At 46.3% G+C, this 23,968-nt stretch overlaps 1 protein-coding gene, 1 non-coding gene and 1 pseudogene across 4 annotated transcripts in view; 1 reads left to right on the top strand and 2 right to left on the bottom strand.

The window, feature by feature from the left end:
* Positions 1–1,552: 1,552 nt before the first annotated feature.
* Positions 1,553–1,655, bottom strand: LOC127683835 (U6 spliceosomal RNA). The gene has a single exon (XR_007977635.1). It is a non-coding gene; the product is annotated as a U6 spliceosomal RNA (small nuclear RNA).
* Positions 1,656–12,595: 10,940 nt separating this feature from the next.
* On the bottom strand, positions 12,596–13,067 carry LOC127682055 (60S ribosomal protein L21-like; annotated as a pseudogene).
* A 3,939-nt stretch (positions 13,068–17,006) lies between these two features.
* Ssx2ip (SSX family member 2 interacting protein) overlaps positions 17,007–23,968 on the top strand; it is a 35,906-nt gene continuing 28,944 nt past the window's right edge. Inside the window, exon 1 of one of the 3 annotated variants that reach the window (XM_052178997.1) lies at positions 17,007–17,286. The gene's annotated coding sequence lies outside the window, so the exon portion shown is untranslated. The remainder of the gene's footprint in view (positions 17,287–23,968) is intronic. The other 2 variants (XM_052178996.1, XM_052178995.1) reach the window with 2 other exon arrangements.

The following is a 23,968-nucleotide window of genomic DNA, read 5'->3' as shown; positions in this document are numbered from 1 at the left end:
ATTCAGCTTCTTCCCAGGAGGCTAAATATAAAGCAAGTTCCAGCAATTCCTTGCAAATAGATGTCTCTTTCCTCAGGCTGTGTGCCTGGCAGCAGGGTTGATGCCCCACATATACCGAGGGCAGCATGAGTCTCTTGAAACATGTGTTCTGGAACTGGTGTGGGAAGCATGGAGCCCGGGCTTGATAGAGTTAATGGATCATCTTAGAGCATTGAGGGAGCTGGGTAATGAGAGAGAGGTGTTGGCTGGTTCTGAGGAGTAGGGTGAGAGGCTTCGAAGGCTTCTAGCCACCCCAGCACCTTGGTGACCAGTCTAAGTGGGAGATGGGAAGTTGATGCTGCTCCAACAATCAGGCTCCTGTCAGGGGAAGGAGTGCTGTCTCTTTTGAAATCCCCCTTCCATAGTCCCTTTGTGTTATGTGACTCTGCAGTAACCAACTGCAGCATACTCCTTGGCTAACACTGAGCCTCAAAACTGCCTTCAGCTTCAGGGTTAGAACCAATCTATCCTAAAGCTGCTTCAAGGACAACTGTGGAGATACTTAAGGATGGTCAGAATGCTTTCAGCATTTGTGGAAACAGCAGCTGGAATAGTAGTCCGAAGAAACCCTGTCTTCTGTCTGCTCCTGTTACTCAAGGTGGACTTTCAGGCCTCAGGAGTCTAAGTGAGGAAAATAATTTTGAAGATTTCAGTGAGGGGAGATCCCTGGATAACCCCGCCTTAGCAGCAGCCCGCCGCACTCAGTGGGAGCCATCTGGTCTGGATTTGTCTGCTGTATCCATGCTGCTTACAGTTCTAGCTTCAAGCCCTTTGCTTGTGAAGGCAGCTCAGCAGCATTTAAATGAGCTGAAGTCTAAAAACACCCAGATTATAAACAGCTCAGCATGGGTTAGAAATGCAAGCAGCAGTTCCAAAGATGGTGGCCTCCCAAGACCTCGGCACAGTTCCTGGCCCCTTCTGTTTTACTCATTTTGCTTTGTCGATCAATATAGCTGAAAAAAGAATATATTTGATTATCAACAACTACCCTTCTACTAAATAAATGATATAGCAAACCTTTACAGATCAACTTTGAAGACCCATTTTTGGTTTTAAAGGCAATGCATGTTTGAACAGTTTTTGATTGTGCTCAACTTCCTATACTGGGCCTGTAGGAAAGTATGAAAATGAACCTAAAAGCTTAAAATTACATTTGTGTGTATGTGTGCATGTGTGCATATATGTGTGTGTGTCTCTGTCTCTGTGCGTGTCTCTATCTCTGTATATATGTACCTGTGTATCTGTGTGAACCTGTATGCATGTGTATTTCTGTCTCTGTCTCTGTCTCTCTGTCTCTCTGTCTCTCTGTCTCTCTGTCTCTCTCTTTCTCTGTGTGTGTGTGTAACATGGGCATCACTATGCACATGTAGTTGGAGGACAGCTTGTGGATGACAGTTCTCTCTTTCTACCCTGAGACCCAGGATACAACTCCGGTTGTCAGCTTTGGCATCAGGCAACTTTACCCATAATAGGATCTAAAAGCTGTTGGCTTTATATTATGGAATACTTCATTTATATTATGGAATACTTCGTAAATTTGCATGCCTTCCTTGTGCAGGGACCGTACTAATCTTCTCTGTATGTTCCAATTTTTAATGTGCTGCAGGAGCAAGCACTAAAGGTTTAGTTTTGTATGAAATTGGTAACTGATGGTGTTAATAAGATTTTTCTGATGTGTGCTGCCAACTTAGAACATAAAAACTAGGCTAGTTTACCTTTCTCTAAACTTCACTTCTTATAATCTTCGCTTAATATTTTACAAAATTTATGAATGAGCAGGTAAGAAATATTCAATGTATTGAAAAAGCTCTACTTGGGTGTGGAATAAACTGTAATCTAAACATACTTTAGTCCCATGTCCTTGGACCTCTTTCCCTTCAGGAAACTTCAGTGGTGCAGATGTTGTTTTCTTTCTTCCATGGGTGACACTATCATTTGCCCATGGCCTCTCTTTTACTATGTATTTCTGGTTTACTATTTGGCAAGTACTACTAATTGCAGCAATGATACCTCTGACCAAAGCTAGACTACTTGTTGCCCTGCCTCTTAGGACACCATGGTCTGGCTAGGGAGTAACTCGGTGACCTCTAAACAGAGATGTCCACAGTGGAAAATAAGCCTAACTGTTAAAGGGCTGTGCTACCCACAAGGACAAAAGGTAAAGCAAAGACTTTAGCAATCTTCTGTAAAAAGAAGCGGAAAAATGTAGCGGTGCCTGGAGAAAACAATATAAGCAGAAGTTTTTTTTTTTTTTTTAATGTTTGTTTGCTAATGAGTGATTTGTTGGTGAGAGATATTTGAACTTAAGATGTAAGCTACCTTACGGGTAGCTGTGGGAGAGGAGCATAGGGTACAGAGAAGATGGCGGTGTCAGATGGGCCGCTGCTCTACTGCCACAGAAGGAGAAGCACAGTGTGTGTGGGGAGCTGCAGGGAGAAGATGTCTTTAATTGTGCAGCTGGCGTTTGTATTTAAGAATATGAGCCATGGCCAGAGAAGTGGGAAGAGGGAGGTGAGACTTTGAAAGTAAGAGACAGGATAATCAAAGAAGACCATGACTGGGAACACAGGGACTGATTGGCAGCACTGGGGGAGAGCTTAATATCTGAGGACAGAATAACCATGTTTTGTTTTGTTTTGTTTTGTTTAGACATATTTAAATTCTAAGGGGTAGCAGACAAGATAAGGGGGAAGTAATTCTAAACCTGAGAGTGGATTTGGGGAGTGGTTTAGATGAGATTGGTCCCCCATGGGCTCACATATTAGAATGCTTGGTCCCCAGCTGGGGGAACCGTTTGGGGAGGGTTAGAAGGCATGGCCTTGTTGGAGGAGGTGTATCCCTGGAGGCTGGCTTTGAGGTTTCAACCGCTCACACCATTTCTGGTTAGCGTTCTCTCTGTATCTTTATGGTGGATCAGATGCCAGTTCTCATCCACTGCTCCAGTGCCATCCCTGCCTGCCGGCTGCCCTCCTCCCCTGCTTGATGGTCATGGACTCTAATCCTGTGTAACCGTGAGTCCCCAATTAAACTCTTTTATACATTGCTTTGGTGTGTTGTCATGGAGGTAGAATAGTAACTAAGACAGACAGCGGTAATACAATGGAAGCATTAGGAATGAAGAACATATTGGAAGGAGTAATTGTGATGAAGGGCAATGAGACTGAGGTAGACAAGAGAGAAATGGTAGAAAGCAGTAAGGCCAACAGAACAAAGCAGAATCTTTAGATCTGGAGTATTGTATTAGTCAGGGTTCTCTAGAGTCACAGAACTTATGGAATGTCTCTCTATACTGAGAGAATTTATTGTGGTGACTTACAGTCTGTAATCCAAATAACCCACCCATGGGCAGCTGTGAATGGGAAGTCCAAGAATGTATTACTTGCTCAGTCCCATGAGGCTAGTTGTTTCAGCTGGTCTTCTGTTTAAGCTGGAATCATTATGAAGTAGGTTTCAACTGATGCGCCAGCAGGCACGTGCAGGCAAGCAAAGAAGAACGAACCCTTCCCTTTTCCTTCTGTAGGTCTCCAGCAGGAGGTATGGCCCAGACTAGAGGTGTGCTCCACACTCCTGGAGCTAAGCTTTTCTTGGAACGTGCTCTGACCTCACTGGCCTTGGTCTGCTTACCTCTGTCTCCTGGCGTGTACTACCTTGACTGGGCCTAAGCTTTTTATGGCCACTATGCCTCAAGACCTGGATCAGAAGCCTGTGTCTTCCAGCCTCAAGATCTGGTTTGTAATTCATTCCAAATGTAGTCGTTTGACAACCAGGAATGGCCATCACAGGTATGATGGGGTGGAAACCGAAAATATAGGAGTAGAAAGTTTGAAATTAAGATGATTGGCAGATGCAGATCTTCTAAGTGACAGGAGAGGAGAAGACGGTTAGCAGTGGCTGAAGTGGAATGACAGAAGACAAGCTCGCTGGAGATGAAGAGGCTGATGAATGGGGAGGCCCTGGGCCATCCATCTGGTATAAAACTTACCAGGAATAATGGCAAAATTATTAAGGGATGACCTCCACTAAACCTGTGTCGAAGTCTCCAAAAGGACATGAAAATGACATAGAGAAGAAGACAAGACCACAGCAGGGACGTCTGCAGGGGAGTTCCTATGGTTTAGATCATAAATGCCTCCACCAAAGGGCCGCATGGTAGAGGTTCGCATTCCAGTGTGACTCTATTGGGAGGTTCAGAACCTTTAAGAGGTAGAACCTGGTAGAAGATCTCTAAATCCAGGGAGGCGTGCCCTAAGGAAGTATGGAGATGCCTTGCTTTATCCTTATCTGAATGGTTCTGTCAGTTGCTGAGCCCCTTGTCCACTGGCCCAAAAGCAAAGAGGCCAACAGATACAGACTGAAATCAGTTGTCTAAAACACTGAGCCAAACAGACCTTTTTCTGTATAAGATTGCCCTAGGTATTTGTAAGAGTAACAGGAAGTTGACTAAGAGAGATGCAGTCTGAGGAGGGAAGCTCTGAAGCAACTGTGTGTGAACAATGAGGAGGATGCAGTGGTGCGTAAGTGATGGCCAGGAGCAAGGACACTAGGGACATAACCTGACATCTGGGTGGAACACGACGAGCAGGAGAGAAAACTGGTCAGCACTCTCTGGGACTGCAGAGAAAGCTGCGGCTTCCACAAAGAGCCGAGATCCCGCCATCAGGGTTAAAGGATGAGGAAGCACACAGAGCAGTGTGGGGATCGGGGATTTCTTTCTGATGACCCGGAGGTAAGAATGTGAGTGGGAGATTTGGGCCTGAGAAGCCTGGACATTCTTCGGTCACAGAAATAAATATTGACAGGGTCATCTGGTGGCCGCTCAAAGGGAGGAATATTCGTTCAGATTACTCTTGGAACTAGTCAGGCAAATCTGAGTTAGGGAGAGCAGGAACTAAGTTTATGAGGGTCCAGCTGAGTCGGATCCATCCTTCTCTCTCTCCTCCGCAGCCCTTTCCCGTAAGCCGACTGCGGTCCTCAGCACTTCTCTGTTATTACTGTGGTCTCCTGGTCTCTTACATAGCTTGTCCATCTTTGGCTAATTATCCCCACGTCTCCAGGGTTTTCTCTGTGGATTGCTAGTTAACGGTGCCTCTATTGCTCAACTCTATGTATGGCTTTTTCAGTGATTCAAGTCACAGCACTATAGATAATAAAATGGCTTCACATCCAGGACTTCTGCTAAGTGAATAGATCATTTTTTGCTATTGCTACCCAGATGGGAAGAATAACATTTTAAAAGATAGCTTTAATATTGATGAAGTGAGTCACCAAGACAAGCTTGAAAAAATAAAAACTGTTATAGAACTGATTAAATGACAGGCAAAATGGACAAAGCTGCGTTGAAATCACAGTGAAAGATCTCTACCCAAGCTTTTGAATGATAGCTGGCCCCAGTTACAATCTACCAGGGTCTTAGCTGGCTAACATGGCTCCGTAAAAAGCGGCTAGCAGGGCTGGAGACCGGGCTCAGCAGTCACGTGCACTGGCTGCTCTTCTGGGGGACTAAGATTTAATGTCCAGCCCCCACTTGGCAGCCCACACATAACTCCGACCCCAAGGAATCCGATGCCCTTTCTTGGCTTCCACAGGCATCAGACACTGTGCCATATGTCGACGGGAACTCAAGCATGCAAAACACTCAGACACATAAAAATAAATTCAAAATTTGTTTTTAAAGTTAGGATACCCCAGACTCTGGGTAACGGCAAAGCCATTCCTCAGCTGGTTGATGAATGCGCAGCCATGAAGACCACTGAGTGGTTCGTTCCCTTTCATGTAGCTGGTTCTCCTTGTACCGTGTTTGGGTCACGATGACCTCTGAGCACCTTGGAGACATCCTCCTTCCTCAGTCTTGCCACTTGCCGTATTCTCGTATCCCACGTTGCTGTGTTGAAGCTTGCAATTTTTCATCTCATGATTTTAGCAGGAACCAGATCTACTGGCCGATGAGCCCCCAGGATCCTCTTGCCTGTGCCTCCTGCATCACCGCACATCACCGCACCCAGCATTTTACGGGGATCTGGATGTGGAACTCCGGGCCCTTGCTCACAAGGCGAGCGCTTGCTAAACGGAGCTGCCGCCCCATTTAAATCACCTTTAACCCTCTTCTCTCTGACAATTTGCGCCCCAGTCATCATGGCTGTTCCCCTTCTCCAGGTCAGCAAGACTTTTAATTGTGTATCCCATGCACCCGGGGACGAAGCATCACAGCAGGTGAGAAGGACCACGGGAATAGCTGTGGAGTGAGACCCGATGGCTGTGAAGAAGGGGTGACAAGGAGACCCGGAGCACAGTCTCAGGCAGACTAGGTTAAGGAGACAATACAGAAAAGACTAAAGGACACGGAATTGATGGAGTCTCTCTAAGAGACTCCAATATCTTGAGAGAGACCAGGACGGGGTGCGGGGACACAGCCCATTCTGAACACCTCCACTAGTTAGTCAGCAGTCTTTCAAATGGAAGTGATGGAGGGACAGCAAATGGAAGTGATGAAGAGGCAGACGGGCACTGGCAGATGGTGAGGTGGAGTGCCCGCCTGCCCGAGTGACCGGCCCAGCGCTGAGATGCACCGTGGAGGAACTGCTAACCTCTCCCTGCTAATCCTCATCTGGAAGTACAGGCGTTAGTGACAGGGTTCTAGGATTAAGTGAGCTTGCATGGGAAGCACCAAACAGAGCTCCAGAGGGTGGAGCCACCGCGAATAGACGAGAATAGCACCGGGAATGACTACACGTGCCGCAAAACGGACAACAGCTCCAAATGAGTTAGTTTTAGACAAGCATCGCACCTTTGCGAAATTTGTTTTATTCACAAACAAGACAAAAGGAATGTTTTTTTTCTTTTGTTCCCCTTTAATAGCAGTTATATGTCAGACCACAGTTCTTGCCTGGAGTTTTCACTTTAAGGACTGTGTTACTCTGCCCCTTGAAAGACCAACGACACAAAAATAAATGACGTTAGAGATGCTCAATCTCAGAGATCAAATGGCACATCAGACAGAGCTTGTGACTTCCCTGTAATGGTGGCAATTTAAACAGGGCTTGTCGGTGAGAAGCACTTGAGGGTTTTGCCCTCATCTTTAATAGTCACAGAAATGTCCCTTCTTTCCATTTAAGATGTCTCTCTCCCCATCACCCACCCCTCCACATTATCTATTTAAGGCAGTTTTCCGCCCTTAGATGTTCAGGGCTTTGGCCTGTCTATTGTTGCTGGGGTTCCAGGAAGATCGTGTTTAACCACTTTATTTTTGCTCAACAAAACTTAGAATTTTTTTCTCATACTACTTTTGCCAATGCTTCTGATTGTCTTCACCCCCACATTTGATTCTAAATTTGGGGTTTGTCTTTGGTAGCATAGTCAAGTGGAGGAACGCCACACAGCTTGAAAATCCCCATCTGAATAGTGCTAACTTCAGGCACAGCTGTTAAGATAAAATAAATCCAAGGCAGCCCAGCAACTAAACACAATCCTTTCTCTTCTTAAAGGGACAGGCAGACTTAAATGGTGGTTGTCTGAAGCATGCTATTTTAATTGGTTCACAGATGAAATTCTATGTGTTTGATTTTGATTGTAGAGAGGATTCTACTCCACAATAATTCAACTTGAGCATTTATTTGCTGATAGTTGAGTATGTTTGAAAACAAACTGTAAGGGCCAGAGAGAAGGTCCAGTGGTTAGGAGGGAGAACAGCTCTTGCAGAGGACTGGAGTTCAGTTCCCAGCGACCACAGCAGGCAACTCACGACCACCTATAACTCTCTAGCTCCTAGAGGATCCAGGATCTCTGACCTCTTCAGACACCCACCTTCATGTGCTCATATCCCCCCAGCCCCAGCTCACATAATAAAAAATAAAATAAAAATTTAAAAACAGAAACTGCCTAGTGAAATATAAATCATAAAGACAAATACAGATTCACAAATAAGACCGAGTTGGCAATTGGAAAATAAAAAGTTTCCAATATCTAGTATCTTGCAGGAAACCTATTAAAATCATCTCAAAACAAAACAAATTAAAATCTAGTTGTAACTAAAAATAGGGAAAACTCAAGAAAAAAATTAAGGAAGGACTCCTACCACAAATGTACGCTAGATATTTTTGTCCTATCTTGGCGTGTTTGCCATGTAAGAGGATCTATCAGAGGTTCCCTGTAAATATTTAACTTCAACAGTACATCTCAAATATGAGTCAGTGTTAATGGTATTATTTACATGTCATTTTCCTGGGAAATATCTATGACATAAAGAGAGAACAAACAAGAAGACATAGACATGTGGTCTGAAAAAAAATCAATAAATTATTTTGTGGCTGCACTTATCAAAACCCTTTCCGTATTTCTGAGATAATTAGAATAATAAACAGGACTTGGGAGACAGCTTTGACAATGAAGAATGCAGGCCTGAGCTCCATCCCTGGGACCCATATCAAAAAGCTGGGCATGGTGACGGGACTCCCTGAAATGCCAGCGCTGGAGAGGAGAGAGAGCCAGATCACCAGGGCTCCCCTGCCAGCCAGGCTAGCCTAGTCCACAGCCCTCCAATCCACTGAGACCTTTTCTTCCAAAACCAGGCACACAAAGTACTGATATTGAGTGTGCACGCAGAGACTGGGACCCAGCTGAAGAAAGTTAAGTGCTTGGGAAGGTGCCCTGGAAGGGAACACTGTCCCTCCCCGTCCCTTCTCCACCATAAGGTGAGTAGATTGGTTACCCACAAGCCCCTTAATATTCTGAGTACATTCCCCCAAACAGTGGTGGCAACTTGTCATGTCCTGAAACCTTTTTAAAAGGTTAGTATCCCAGTGTTTTGTCAGAGCAATGGAAAGCTAATACGAGCCCCACAGCTCTCCTTAATTCGTCCATGCAATCAGCGCTCTGTGAAGAAGGCCCATACCGACTTCTGTTAACATCGTCATATTTGTACCAGTGAAACAAAACATCACAGCCTCAGTTCACTTCTTGAGAGTTCCGTTGTTTTTTATTGCTGTTTGTTTGTTACTATTAGACAGCACTCTTGGTTGAAGGAACAGCAAGGAGCCTGACAATGGCCTGGAACCTGTGTGAGCTATAACCGGAACACCCGGGGGCGGTGGTCCCAGTAGGTGTGGAAGCTCAGGGACACCTGAGGCCACTCAACTTTCAAAGGTAGTGTAGCCCAGAATTTAAGTCGTCGTTTTGCCTGCTGCCTAGGAGACTTGGGCTTCTGGTGTAGACAGAGACTTTTTCTTATATCGCCTGGAACCATCATAATTCAGCAAATATTCACTACAGCATGAGGTCAGACCAGGACGTGGTGAAATTGGAGTGCTTATGCACAGAACCAAATGTTTGAATTATTCCAGTTATGCTGGATTGTGCTTTTAAACAGATTTCTGTATAGCTAAAAGACATTTTGGGATTATGTATAATCTTTTAGTTCTTTGAAGTTTTTTTTTTTTTTTTTTTTTTTGTCAGCTGAGCAAAGGTCTATATTTAAATTGTCAAACCTAAGAAAACAGAGCAAACTAAACTACTCTGTTTTTTAAAAGGCAGAGGCATCTGTTGTTTGGGAGGATGTCAAATGATTGTGTGTGTGTGTGTGTGTGTGTGTGTGTGTGTACATGTGCACCAGTTGTATACTAGAAAGGAATGGGAGACTGAGTAAAAGCCAGGTATCTGGAATATAATTGAGGGAAGTTTGGGGATAAATGATAGCATGAGGGTTAAAATTGTTTGAAATTTAAATTATTGTGCTTAAGAGACCTATAAAACAGAAAGTGCTTCTAGCCTGTAAGTCCAAGGACAGACAGATTCCTCGAGTACTGGGGCAGTTGTTCATGGAAGATAACAAGCCATGTGTTTTCATTTTTGTACACAAGGTTGGTTGCCACAACTACACAGGATATACTAGATCATATATAGGAGGGGGAATTATGTCAGGGTGTAAGCTTTCCCCTGATTGGACGAAGATGCAAAGTGCACAGCCTTGTGGGTTTTGCCCTTAATGATCACTGGACTACATAATTAATGGCCATTTTCTGGGAATCCCAGATATGGACCTGGCCAGTGTCCATTGTCCTGGCCAGTATTTAATAAAGCTTGCTTCAATTCTGGCATGGAAATTGTAGTTTTATTCTCATCCAACGGTATTAATGGTTTTACTAAACTTGAGACACCACATACTTTCCATGTATACAAGCCACAGCAGGGCATGGTGGTGCACATCTGTAGGAGCCTGAAGCAGGAGGATCAGTTGAGCTTAGAAGTTTGGGATCAGTCTGGGCAACATAGATTTGATTTAAAAAGAAAATTATTCTTCACGTGCATGAGTTTCTGCCAAGAATTTGAGCTGATGTGGCTGAAGTGTGAGATGGGGATTTAAAGCCGTGCACCTTAGTGTGCTTATAGTTCACGTGTGTGTCATGTATGTGCACACTCTACTGAAGCAACAGCATCTCCTGTAACCCCCACCCAGTGCTGGGGAGACAGACAGAGAGGGATCCTAGAGTTTTCAGACCAGCCAGTCTAACCAAGTCAGTGAGTTCCAAGTTAAGTCAGGGAGAGTGTCTTAAAAAGATAACACTTGATGTCAACTTCCGGCCTCTACATTCACATATGTACAGGTGAATGTTCACACAGGTGTTCTCTCTCTCTCTCTCTCTCCCTCTCTCTCTCTGGTTGACATCTAGCCACCTTTCTATGATATACTTCATCAGCTGCCTGAATGATTTATGTATTAACAAATTTTGCATGCCATTTTAAAGTTAGGAACTCATCCTTGGGACAAATAATTAGTTGGGAAGTCCTCACTGTGTTAGTGCTGAACTCCAGGGCATTCTTACCCAGAATCGTTTCAAAAGCCATGGTGTAAAACGTTCTCAGAGGATCAAAGTCTAAAGTGGGGAACACCCAGCCATAAGGACAGCTGTGTATTTTTTTACCTGGACCAATAGGAGGAGAAAGTGTGCTCTGTTTTCCTTCCAGGCATAACTCACAATTTTAAAGAGTCATTTCAATTATGCCAACCAATGGCTCACACCCAAGGGACTGGCCAGAAAGACATGATTGCAAATGCAGCATGACATCACCAGTCTGTGCAGATGCATGGGGGTCAGGTTCCATTAAGCTTACAGCTATGTTTTAGAAGTCAGAAAGCACAGCTTTCTGGAAGTGTGGGCTTTTGTGTGATGGGGTGGGGGTGGGATTGAATCCAGAGCTTTTTATATGCTAGGATAAGTGCTCTACCACTGAACTATACCCCAGCTCTAGGTCTTAATTTTGTCTACCCTACTGTCCTTTTTAGGTAGACCTGGCTATAACCCAGAAGTAATGGAAGCAGGACCATTAAGAGAAGTGACTCTGCCCATAGAAGTGACTGTTCCTGCACGCACACAGGCCCTGACAGGAAATCTACTTCAGTGACTCCAGAAAGCATTGCTTGTCAAGCAACCCAGATGGTGTGCACAGCAGCAGAAAGCTTTAAGGAGTTGGCCTGTTATTCCCGAGCTCTGAATCTGCATGCCAGAGAAGCCTTGTGCCTCAGAGTCTGACTGGGTATTGGAAATACTGTCTCTAAGAAAGGAATGAACTGAATTGGGAGTGGTTCAGAAGCTATTTCAGCAGAATTAAGGTGCTTTAAAGATCACAACACCTACCTGTAAATGCGCTTACATAGAAGGTAGTAAACTGTAGTGCAGGTGTTTTTCCTGCCGATTTGTAACAGTTCAGTCATCAGTTAGTGCAGCCATGAGGAGCTGAGGCCACAGAAACGCAGTCCCTGCCCTCCCATCCTGCTCCTGTGGGAGAAGACAGAACACAAGCAAGGAAACATTGAGAAGGCTGCTCTACATCCAGGTGGGATCCGAAAGATGGAGGGAATTCATGTAGTGCCTCTGTGGGAAGAAACGTCCAGAAAGATTGTTACAGTTTGATCTGGAATGTCCCCTAAACACCTACAGGCTTTTAAAGGCTTTGTCCCCAGCCACGGGCACTATGAGGCAGTGGAGGAACTTTGGTGTGAGGGACATAGTATACAGTTGATTAGAGGGCTATGTTCTTGAGGATGAGCACTGGCCCCCTCCTCTCTGCTGCTCTCCTCCGTGGCCCCTTTGCCTCCTGGCTACTCAGTGAGCAGCCTTCAGCCTTGTTCCAAGGGTGCTGCCCACCCTGATGCTCCTTCAGCCTTGTGCCAGCCCCACAGCAGGATGCTAACCAGCAGTGGGCTGCGGGTTCTGAACTGAGGCGTGGTAAACCTTTCCTCCTTTTAAACTTACTTCAGCTAATGTGTCACAGTGGCAGCTAAGGTACTGACTGAGGGGCAGGTGCGAGAAGCCAGGACTTAGAGGAGCCACTTGGCCGGCACTTTCTGTGCTGAATAAGAAATCCCACAAAAGTAAGTTCAGCTGAAGCTAAACATGATAGAGTGGGAGGTCCCACCTGAGTACACAGGGAAGTAAACCAGAGTTTAGATTTCTGGAAACCAGGCTACTCTCAAAGAGAGACTTATGTCAGACAAATGCTGGCCATACAGATGTGAACCACATCTTTTTTGTTTCGTCTGGGTCCTTGATTTCTGTTTTGTATATTAGGCTATGAATTGGTATGGAAAGGGCTCCAACAGCTCAGGCTCCTTCCCCTTAGTCCTCACACAGTGGGCTCCTCTGGGTGGCGCACAGGCTGGCACTTCAGCTGAACCCAGGCTCCCTTCTCTTTGGCTTCCTTTTTCCTTGGATCGGTCTCCTTCACACGCTCAGGAAGCTGTCTCTGCTGTTCGAGTGCTTTATGTGCAGTCCGCACACTGATCCTCTTGGTCAGAATCTTGCCCTTGTTTACAATGATGCCTACGGCATGCTGGGTGACATTGTAGACTCTTCCGGTTTTGCTGTGGTAACACTTTGGGGGCATTCCTTTTGAACAGTGCCTGTTCCCTTAATGTCTACAGTATCTCCCTTCTTGTAGATTTGCACGTATGTGGCCAAAGGAACAACTCCATGTTTCCTAAAAGGCCTGGAGAACATGTGTCAGGTGCCTCTCCTCTTTGCCTTTGTGTTCGTCATTTGGCGAGTTACTGGAAGATGGCTGCCTCAGTCCGTGAACCACATCTTTGGACGATGTGTAGATGTTGCCTGTTACAGTGCTTACCTTGAAATAGAAAACATTCACTTGAACAGGCACCAAGCACTGAAAAGCAACCGAAAATTCCAGGCTCTGAGGACACGGAGGCTTTATTCTAGTGGCTCGAACAAGCAGTCTGAAGAAAGGATAAAGTATGCTTGACAGATAACAAGGTAATCTGATGCTTGGGGTCTGGAAGGGATTCTAATTTTAAGTGAAGGTGTCTAGTTGGGCCTCACAATGGTGGTGTGTGTGTAAGGAATGCAAACACTCGGGAGTTGAGGGGTAACTAATACAGATGCTAAGGGAAAAGCACCTAAACACAGGAATGGCCAGTGAAATGGTCCTGAGGCCGCGGGGTCTGCTCTGGCTGAGAATCAGTGAGGGAGACGGGGATTATTAATTGCTAGTGGGCACAGCTGTAGGATGTGAGGTCAGAACGCTAAACCGATTGTGTGGAGAAAGAATTGGGTCATGAGAACCTTGTAGCTGGAAAACATCTTGGCTTTAATGATGAGTATAGAGTCAAAGTAGAGAGGTGACATAATCTATGTTTTATAACAATTTTCCTAAATGCCGGTTTGTAGACTTCAGGAGAACAAGGGTGAACATTTTCATGTTCTAGAAAACAAGACAGCATTACATATGCTTCCTTTCATTTTTTTTCTGGAGAGGAAAACAGCTTAAGGAAAGCTGAAAACCCTTTTGTCTAGCCCTCTTTTCCTTCTCATACCAAATCACTCTCTCAAGCCCAGAAAAGCCCCATTCGGCTTTGGGCTACAGGTATCCCTCTGTCTTCTTTCAGAGGATATTCTTGTCTAAGTAACTGAATACCTGACCCCAAAGCCTCAACAACGAGCCTTGTACCATTTCCCGTGAGCAGCAGTCTGGAGCTATTACGCAGAGCTGTAAGGGTTGATGCAGCCATGTGGAATCGAGGGTTCTCTTCCTGCTTTTGTCTCACAGCTGTACAAAGTGCTGCCACAGTTCTAAATGTGTCTGAACCTGAGTGGGCCAGGTGAGGAGTGAGGAGAGACACTACTATGGGCTGGCAGGAGGGAGAGGCCCCTTCAAGGGCCCTCCCTACCCCTTCCTCCTGCTATGTATGGACTGGAATTGGCTTCTGTGCTCAGCCCCTCAGTCAGTCTCTGCCAGAGAGGGGCAAAGCACAGATGTTTAGATCTCAAAGGATCATCTGTGGCACCATTGGGAGAGTCTCCCCAAAACCTTCCAAAGGGAATCACTTAGGTCAAAGCTACTTTCGGTATAGCATTAAGACATCTGCCTTTTTCACTATGTCTTTCATGAGTACACAATTGAGTTTTCCAGAGACTGACAGAAACAGCAACACAGAATATAGTAACCACTTGAAAATTTGTATGCCTTCTACTGTCTTTGCATGCAAAGATATATGCAAAAATTTAGATACCATGGAATTTTAAAATAGATATTTTCATTAAAATCTGCTGTTTATGTTGACATTGATTTTTTTGTTAGTTTTTTTTTTTTCAAGTTTTATTTCCATAGCTCGGTGCTTATCCATAGGTGTGACCCATACAAAGGAAAGCTTCTGGGAGAACTTTACTGTGTGAAGCGTGGCAGACTTACCTAACCCAGGAGAGAACGCCAAAGTGAAGTGGTAATACGCATTCAATCAGTGTTTCAGATGCTGAGAACCAGCCTCAGCTCGGAGAGGAGGGGTGTTTGAGAGTGGCAAAACAAAACACACCCAACCCAACCCAACCCAACCCAACCCAACAACAACAAAACCCTCGAAGTCCAATGGCGGTGGGCATACAAGCTAAGCACAGGCGCACTGCTCCAGGTAGCCCTCTGCTCAAGACAGCCTTCTCTGCTAGAAAAACAATCCTAAAAACTCTCTAAATAGCTTGACTCCTACTGACCAAAAACCCAGTCTTTTATTTGCATATCAACTCAGCCATTTACTCCAGGTTCCCTTTTGATTAACCCAAGAATAAGCATCCTGTGACCGTTGCCCCTTGATTCTTTAGAGACTGCACATTTTAACTCTGCAAGGGAATTCAGAGATCTGCCTGTCCTTGAAAGCACAGACAATAAATTTAGCTGGGTGGAATCCAGTCCCAAGATTACCGTTCTGACCGAGACTAAATTCCATTTGTCCCAGGCTGACCTTGAACTCAGGAATCTGCCTGCCTTTGTATCTTTCTGACAAAAAGGGCTTATAGTGCAGTTGCTTCTGTTCTTTTAGGTACTTGGAGCCCTTCATATAATTCATATTGCATCCTTTCATTTTGCTTGGTTGAGAAATTATATATTTTTGAATGCATGTTTTCAGAGTTCTTTCCCACAGCCTTTCAAGGTCTGTCCCGAAGGTCACATTGTTTACCATGTTTGCTAAGGACACACCCTCGCCTTCCAGACTTGTGCTGTCTCTGATTACCTGTACTTTGGCTTCTTTAACTGTAAAGGGGAGAATTCCCTGAAGGAGAAACATGAAAATATGCACATTATTATTCAAACAAGTCTTATGCCCACAGCAACTATGAACACTAGTGGAGGCTCATGCCCTGCTGTCTTTGTTCCAGGGGCGGGACCATGCCAGACTGTCCCTTGCATAGTCAAGCCGGACTTAGCATTTAAAGAACAAATGCCATATTAAGATGTTTCTTGAGATAGGAAAAGGAAGAGGATATTCTGGAGCGTTTGAATGGAACTTTTAGAACACCCCTCAGATGCAGAGGGAGCAACCACACTCTATTTGGAGCAAGACAATCATTGGACATAGTATCTCACTCCAAAGCATCTTTGTAATGATGTGTTCTTGCTACCTGTATTCACCATCTAATCTGTCTCCCTCCTCTTCCATCCAACGCTCATTTCTGTTCTTTTGCCCAGCATCGAGGGTATGCGTAGTCCTGGTTCTCCCCCCCCCCCCCTCTCTCTCTCTCTCTCTCTCTCTCTCTCTCTCTCTCTCTCTCTCTCTCTCTCGTTCTTCCGTGGCAGTGGTGTAGTGCTTGTTTTCCTTTTATGCTGTTTTGGTCTCAAATTGTCCACAGGAGCCACTTAACCCCAAGCTTCTTTTTCTCCTCTTGCTAGAACCCCACCACCCCGCCCTTTACTCTGTTTTCTCCATTTTCCTTTCCCGGGGAAACTTTAGGGGAAAATATTAAGGAGAGGCAGGTGAATTTGGCCAATTGCCACTGTCATACATTTTCTTTGCACTCACGGAGAGGGCCTTGGGAGTTTTTCAACAACGTCTAGTTCACAAGTACCTTTTCTTAGTTTCCCTTTCCAGCAGTCTCCACCCTAGGTCTGTTTCTTTGCCTTAGTTTTATTCACTACCTGAGCTTAACTGGTATTGCCCAGGCCAGCCTCGAGCTGCCAATGACCTTGAACTTCATTTCTGCAGGATCACAGACCTGCACCCTCACTGTGTGGTGTGCAGTCCTGCGGATCGAGCTCGGGGTTTCACGCCCACTACCCAGGCCCTGGTTTTACACGGATTTTTGTGCTGTTGGCGTGTTGATTCCCAAGGCCACTCACTACCTTCCTTCTCCAGGGCCTGACCTGATTCTGGATGACCTTTGGAGTCTCTCCGTCCTGGGGGAGCACCTGGTTCTCCTGGGTGCACTGGGGTTCAGGGTGGCCTCGGAGGCCCCCGCTCTAAAGCGGTTAGGACCCTCCCCTTGTCCCCGCGGAGAGCTGGGGGCGGGGAACACGGCCGGGTGAACCCGGGCGTAACAGGTGCGGTGGCCGCAGCTGCGCGGGGGAGAGCCGCCCGGCGTCTGGGGGCGGGGGTCGGAGTCCTCGCTGGACCAATGCGGGCCGCGGTTGTTCGTCGCCAGGCAACCGGCGGAGCCAATGGGCGGCGCCAGCGCGGGGCGGGGTGGGATGGGCGCCGGACGAGGAGCGCGGCGAGAGGCGGGCCGGGCGGAGCGGGCGGGCTGGAGGCTGCGCGGAGCCGCTGCGTGCCGCCGCGGGTGCGGGCCCGCGGGCTGCGGGAGGCGTGAGCCGCTCCCGGTGCGGTGACGGTGAGCGGCGGGATTGTGACGCGCAGCCGGGGAGGGCACCGGCCTGGACGTGGGCGCAAGCACCCGGGCGGGCTCTGGGCGGGCTCGGCGCGGCCGTTGCAGCGGTTGGAGAGCGTTGCTGCCCGCCGCCTGCAGCGGAAAGTGCGAGGTAGGTGCTGGGGGCCCCGCGCCCTTGCGGGATGCGGCGCGGACACTCGCGGGGTCCCTCCGGCCCCGCGCGGGCTCGGCGACTCCTCAGGGGCTGCCGCAGGGCTTAGCGAGTGAGCTCCGCCGCTGCTGCAGGGGTAGGTGCCTCATAGTGGTCCAGCCCCGCGTTTAGGGGAAGAACTTACATCATCGCAGGGGTAGGCTTGTTTGAGAAATTATTTGGCCTCGAATTTTCCAGTGGTGTACAGTGAGTGAATGGTGAGCTGTCTGGTCAGCACGTATTTTTTTTTTCTCCCCTGGTACAGATTGCTGGGTTATGCAAGTCACCTGGGCCCAGGAAATAAAACTTGCCGAATAATTCCCCATCAGCACCAGCAGAAGAATCTCTACGTTCACACCCCACAGTTCAGGCTCCTTAGTCCTAGCATGTCAGATTCACAACCGGCAACACTGATGCAGTTGTGAGAACTGAGAGTTCCTTCTAGAATCCAGACTGTATGAAAGGTGGAGCCCAGCGAGGAGAGCCTCCTGGATTTGATATTTGCTTCTATTCAGTTTAGAGTCCAGGCCTGGAGTCAACTGAAAATGATACTGCCATGGAGCCCGCAAGGTTCTGGAAGAAAATCTTTCTAGTCCATAATTTGATCTTGAACGGAAAGGTCTGTTGTATATGACCTGACACATTTACGAGGTTGGATAAAATTCGAAATTGTCGATCCAGCCAGCAAAACTTAATCCATCCAATCTCCTTACTCCCCAAGAGCCCCTGGGCCCAGGAAGCTTAGAGTGTTCATTCAAACTAAACAAGAAAAGCTGTGATCCCGGACGACACTTTGTGCTGCCTGGTGTGCCTGAAAGTTCCTCATACACAGTGGTTCTCTGAGAGGAGAGTTAGGAATGGATAGATTTCAAACCAGGGCGTTTTCTGGTGACTGCTGGGGGCGGGGGGGGGGGGGGGTACAGCCTGTCATTTTACACCCTTCCTTTCCTTGTTCTCCATCTGTGCAGGGAAGATAATAGGTCCAGGGATTAAGTAACCACTGCAGCAGCTTGGAGATAACTGCTGAGGCCCGGTCACTCCAGGATGAACCGTGCAGCTCTCTCCATGACACACGGAGCCTGTGACAAGGCGTATTAAGGCCATAGCATCCTATGCTTGCTCAGGCAGGTGTACACCACATGGAAAAGTTAACTGGTCGTGTTAGCTCAGAGGCCTCCAGCCCAGCCCAGTCAGAGTCTGTACTTGGGCGCTCTTAAAACTGAAAACTAGACAAACCTGCTTGTTGGCCCAAACCGGTTAGGATACAGATTTTGTGAATGTGCCCTCACTTAGCATTCAGCTAGAGAGAGGGGAGGGTTAAGAGAGGCAGAGAAAGAGAGAGAGAAAGAGAGAACACACGTAGGAAGCACTTTTCCACAGTGATTTGAATTCATGTTTACCTTGGAGCAGTAAGCCTAGTGTGGCTGCTCTTGCCTTAATCCCAGCTGTCTGGGAGGCTAAGGCAGGGGGAGAGCTTGAGTTTAGGAGTTCCAGTCAGAGCAGCACAACATACAGATTCTACTTAAAAACAAACAACACCCTTTCATTCTGAATGCCCTCACACATTCCTTGGGGAGCAGGCCAGGGCTGTGCACAGGCACGGCAAATGTTCTGTCGCTGAGCAGTGAAACCGGGGCGCCTTGAGGCAAGGTGACCTTGTCACTAGCTTGCCCAAGCAGTCCTTGAACTTGTAATTCTCCTGCCTCAGCCTCCCAGAAGCTGGGCTTATAGCCCTGTGTTCCTAGGCTCCATTTCAAAAGCGATTTTTAGTGATAGCTTCCTGTATCTTTTACAGTAGCTGTGAACAAACCTTGTTGGCTTAGCCATGTGTTCCTAACGAGACTGTGTGACTGTCCTGCCTCGTGGGTGATTATGGTTAGGTGGTTATGAACACACATCTTACCTTAGATTCATGAGCTTACAGGATGAGACAGTAGAGAAATACACCATCCATTATTAGTAACGGAAAAACCTAGATTTATACCATGTGACGTTCGTCCAATATTTTGTATAGTATAGGAGCAGATTTATTGTTTGTTAATAAATTTATTCTTTCAGTAAACATTTATTATCAGACACTCAGCTGCTACTTGCCAGGCCTAAGGATAAAAAGATGTGTTGCTCTGAATATTTTGTACTTAGGGGGTTTTGTGTGGAGAAGGGGAGAAATGCTAATGTGGGAGGACTTTAGGAGAGAAGGCCTTTCAGCTGTGTCCTGACAGGCGCTCGCCAAGCAACTGGTGCACTGCGCGCAGCTGAGCAGGTGCAGGTTACAGGTGGTTGGTGTGTCCATGTGGCTGCCGGAGCTGCATTAGTGACAAGCATGAACTGTGCTGTGAACCTTGACCAGAGGGCAATAAGGGATATCTAAAGGGTTTGTTGGGGATTATATTGCTTCTGAGGTGGAGTATGTCTGCCCAAGTTAATAATTGGTGCAGTCCATGGGGCTCCAGACCTTGATGGTCTAGAGAATACCCGAGAGCTCTTCACCAGGCACTTAATTGAAGCTGACAGGAGCCTTGAAAATGCAGCAATGGCTGTCTCAAGCAGGTGTTTGTTGAGTTTTCTTCTGTGCCAGGACTGGAGATCCAAAGGCAATGAAGATGTAGCCACCATCAAAACCAGTCATGGCCCGGGGCAGACCCTAAGGGATGGGAGGTCCAAAAAGTGTCAGGCTGAAGCTGTGTCAGAGATGAGATGCTGGGATCAATAGCAGGTCTTAATGGAAACTAGACAGCATTGTCTGACTACAGTTCTGAACATGTGCAGCTGTGTGCATCTTTCCTTCATAGTCTCCCTAGTCAGATACTCCATCCACCACCACAGACAGGGCTTGTCCTGTTTGTAATGGTGGAGGGATGCTAATACTATGGACTACTTCCTGTTGCAATCAGTTGTGCTGGTTACATACATGTACCCTGGTAATACACACAGAAATAGTGAACATTTGGCATACCCACTATCTATGTAATATGTTTGTGATTAGCCGGGCCTGGTGGCACATGTAAAGTCCATGCACTCTAGAGGCCAGAAAGATGGATTCCAAGTTTAAGGCCATCCCGGGCTACTCAGAAATCTCTGTCTCAAAACCAAAAGCAAGAAAACTATAAACAAGCTAATAGCTCTAATGGAGGGAACAGGTCTCAGGCAGAAGAAAGGCCGTTGGCCCATTCGTGTACCTAGAATGTGACTCTACACAAAGTCAGAAGTACTGAAAATAGGACATTTGGGTGAAGCGTCTTCAGTTTTGTTTGTTTTATGTCACTAGATTGTGTGGCTCTCATGGGTGAATTTTGTGGATGATGATTTCATTTCACAGTGTCAAAAGGTTGGCTGCGTCTGCCCTTAATTGTAACCTCCACTCAACACTTCCAGAAGCATCCCTGTGTGCTCTGTCCTGACCTTGTCTCTACAGACTGATTAACCTTCTTCATCTGCCCTGCATGACACTGGGCCTAGCACCAAACACAGGCTCTTACGTGAGAGAACAGGTCCTTTCTGTCTGATTCACGTCGTCCAGCTCCTGACTATTTTTGTCCTCTGTGTGCCTTTCCGCCAAGATGCCCATAATGACCACAAACTACTTCATTTGCCACGTCGTTCTTGAGGATATAATTTTTTAACTTTATAAAAGTAACGTGTGCTTCTTGTATAATAAAAATTGGACCTGGGTATTGAAGTGGAAACTTGAGGGTTCTTTGGAGAGTCAGTTGTATTGGGTAGTGTTTTGCTGGGGCAAACACGTGAAGGAACATTTAGCTGAAGTGGACACAGGTGAGAGGCTAAGGCAGACTTGTGAAGGAAGGTTTAGCTGAAGCAGACACAAAAGAAAGGATGTTCTGCTAAAGCAAACATGTAAAAGGACATGTGACTAAGGATTCTTTGCTAAAAACACACATGTATTGGTTCACCTTACACTGTAGTTGAGCTGCATTTGTCAGGACTACATAGAGACACAACAAAAGAACTTCTGGTGGTGTGCTGCAGTTTCTTCCGTGAACTCGGGCTGATTGGCAGAATGATGTCAGCTGAGGCAAGACCTATGGGGGACATGTGATGTTTGTAGAGAGTATAAAAGGATTTGACGACAGTGACCGAGGCTGAGCTAGGCTTGCTTTTAGAGCTCGCTGTGCAACGCTTGTGGGCCTCACATCTTTGCTGCACTTCACAGCCTTGAACTTCTGGCATTTCTCCCTGGTCTCTCCTGAGTAGTGCCAGGTGAGGCCTGGCTGTCCCTGCTAGGCAGTGCACTGCTGCTGATTCGTGTGTTTGCTATCCTGACTCTATTGCACTGAACTGCTTGTGTATCCCTAAAGTGTTTGCCAGGCCAGCGTGGTCTACATAGTGAGTTCCAGGATAGCCAGGGGTACGTAGAGAAACCCTGTCTCAAATAAACAAACAAAAACTTTTAAATTTTTCTTATTTTAGTTCCTGGAATACAGTGAGCACTAAGAAGTACTGGGGCTTCTAAAAATAGAACTTACTTTAGAAATGTTAAGTTTGAAGGAAATCTGCAAAATAATTCTTTAAAAGAATTCCAGGAGCAAATATAAGTTCCCGTAATGCTCTCGTGGTCCATAGATACATAGACTCCTGAGGGCTACTGGCTACCTAATATAATGTTCTCTTGGTCTTGGTTCTTCTCAGCTAGAAGAGGGCACCTTGAGTACTGTTTCCCTTTATAGAATAGCCCTGAGTGTCAGATCTAGAATAAAAGGGCGTGACAGCAACTTGGACATGGCTGGGGAGGAGTCATGAGACCCTGTAATGAAGCGGCGGGCTCACAGCCTTCCACCTTTGCCCAGTGTTGTCCAGTCAGGATCCTAGGGCACTGTAGCTCCTGTTTTCCTCCCCCGGGGGTGTAGCTGTGGATAAACTGTCTCTTAATTTCTTCCATCAACAGAATAGGGCTGTACCCACCCATTCCTTTCCCATGGCCATCTAAGGAGTGAGGGATGTAGCCAGTGAGCCACATGTGGCCTGTGGCAGATGCTGGAACTGTCACTGTTTCCCATGGCGGATGCTGGGACTGTCACTGCTTCCCTCGCTAGCTGTACACATCAGATAGCACATGTATTCTTATCCTCACTCCACCGGTCTTTTGCCAGTCTCTGGAAACTGGTCTTTATACTTTCAGGGAAGACATAAAGCAGTTGAATCTCAGGACCCTTGGCTCATTGTACCCCATGACTAGAAGGACATATTTTTTTAAATGTGACTAAAAGTATATATTTTTAAAAGTTTATAAAAGATTTTAAGTACATACAATTAACTAGTTTGTATTCCTTGGTTCACCACACATTGTGTGTGTGTGCATGCGTGGGAGTGCATGTATGTTTATGCATGGGTCACATGGGCATGGGTAAGCATATGGACAGCACTCGTGTGGAAGGTAAGAGGACAACCAACCTAGTGTGTGAGTTCTTAGGTGCCTCCCACCTTTTGTTTGAGACAGAGTCTGCTCCTGGCCTGGGACTTTGCCACTAAAGAGACAGATTCCATATGTCAACTACATATTAATCTACAGCTATAAACCTGGAGGAAAAACTACAATGTTCCAAACATCCTGATACAGCCTTTTACACTTTTTTTAAAATTAATTTATTTTATACGTTTGAGTCCACCACCATTGCTCTCTTCAGAGAGTCCCAGAAGAGGGCTTCAGACCTCATTACAGATGGTTGTGAGCCACCATGTGGTTGCTGGGAATTGAACTCAGGACCTCTGGAAGAGCAGTTGGTGCTCTTAACCTCTGAGCCATCTCTCCAGTCCAGCCTTATACACTCCTAATATATCCAGAGTGAAGGATGGGAATTCTCTCAGCTTGCCTTGACATTATCAAATAACACGGCTAATGATAGGGTACCTGTGACTGTCCATGGATTTGCCTGTCTCTGCTTCCTGTCTTCTAGCACCTGGATTTTCCAAGGGTTCCTGGGATCCAAACTCAGGTCATTGGGCCTGTGAGACAGGCAGTTACTGATGACTCCTTTTCTCAGCTCTCATCTCAGTCTGTCGGGAACTTGCTTTATTTACTTTAATAATAAAAGATGTAATACAAAAGTGGCCTTTGACAGTAACCTCTCTATACCTGTATGTAGACTCCTCTGCCCCCTTTCTATAAGGCAACGATCGCTGAGTTCTGTATTATTCTTGTGTCTTAAAATACAGATTTATCACATTTGTTTTCATTTGTGCATAATTAAAAACCAAGTGTGAAATTTCCTGTCTCTGAAGGACCTTTCTGCTGTGTGTCCCTTATAATTCATGTGCTGTGTGTCACCAGGTTTCCGATAACCACCCATCTTGGGAGTATGTAAGTGCTTGGGTTGTCGCAGGGTTCTACCCTGAGCTCCTGCCCTGCTGTTGTGAAGGATGCTGCTGCTTCCAGACCCACTCCTACATGTGCCATGTAGTCTCTCCCACTGCAGCAATGTGTGTGTTGGATGTGTGAGGACTGCTTCACGCAGTGCCCAGCTACCTGTGCTAGAAAGAAAGTAGTTTCCTCCTGCCACATCTAGCTAGGGCATCACTGAAATCATGTCTTCACGATTTTATCATAATTTGCATATCCACACTATTTTATTCAGCCTTTGCCCAGTTGGGAGATAGGATTAGCATCCTGTCTTTGGTGGGGTTCACA

The sequence above is a fragment of the Apodemus sylvaticus genome, chromosome 4 (genome assembly GCF_947179515.1).
Source record: "Apodemus sylvaticus chromosome 4, mApoSyl1.1, whole genome shotgun sequence".
NCBI classification, from domain to species: domain Eukaryota; kingdom Metazoa; phylum Chordata; class Mammalia; order Rodentia; family Muridae; genus Apodemus; species Apodemus sylvaticus.
This window is presented reverse-complemented; position numbering and strand designations above follow the sequence as displayed.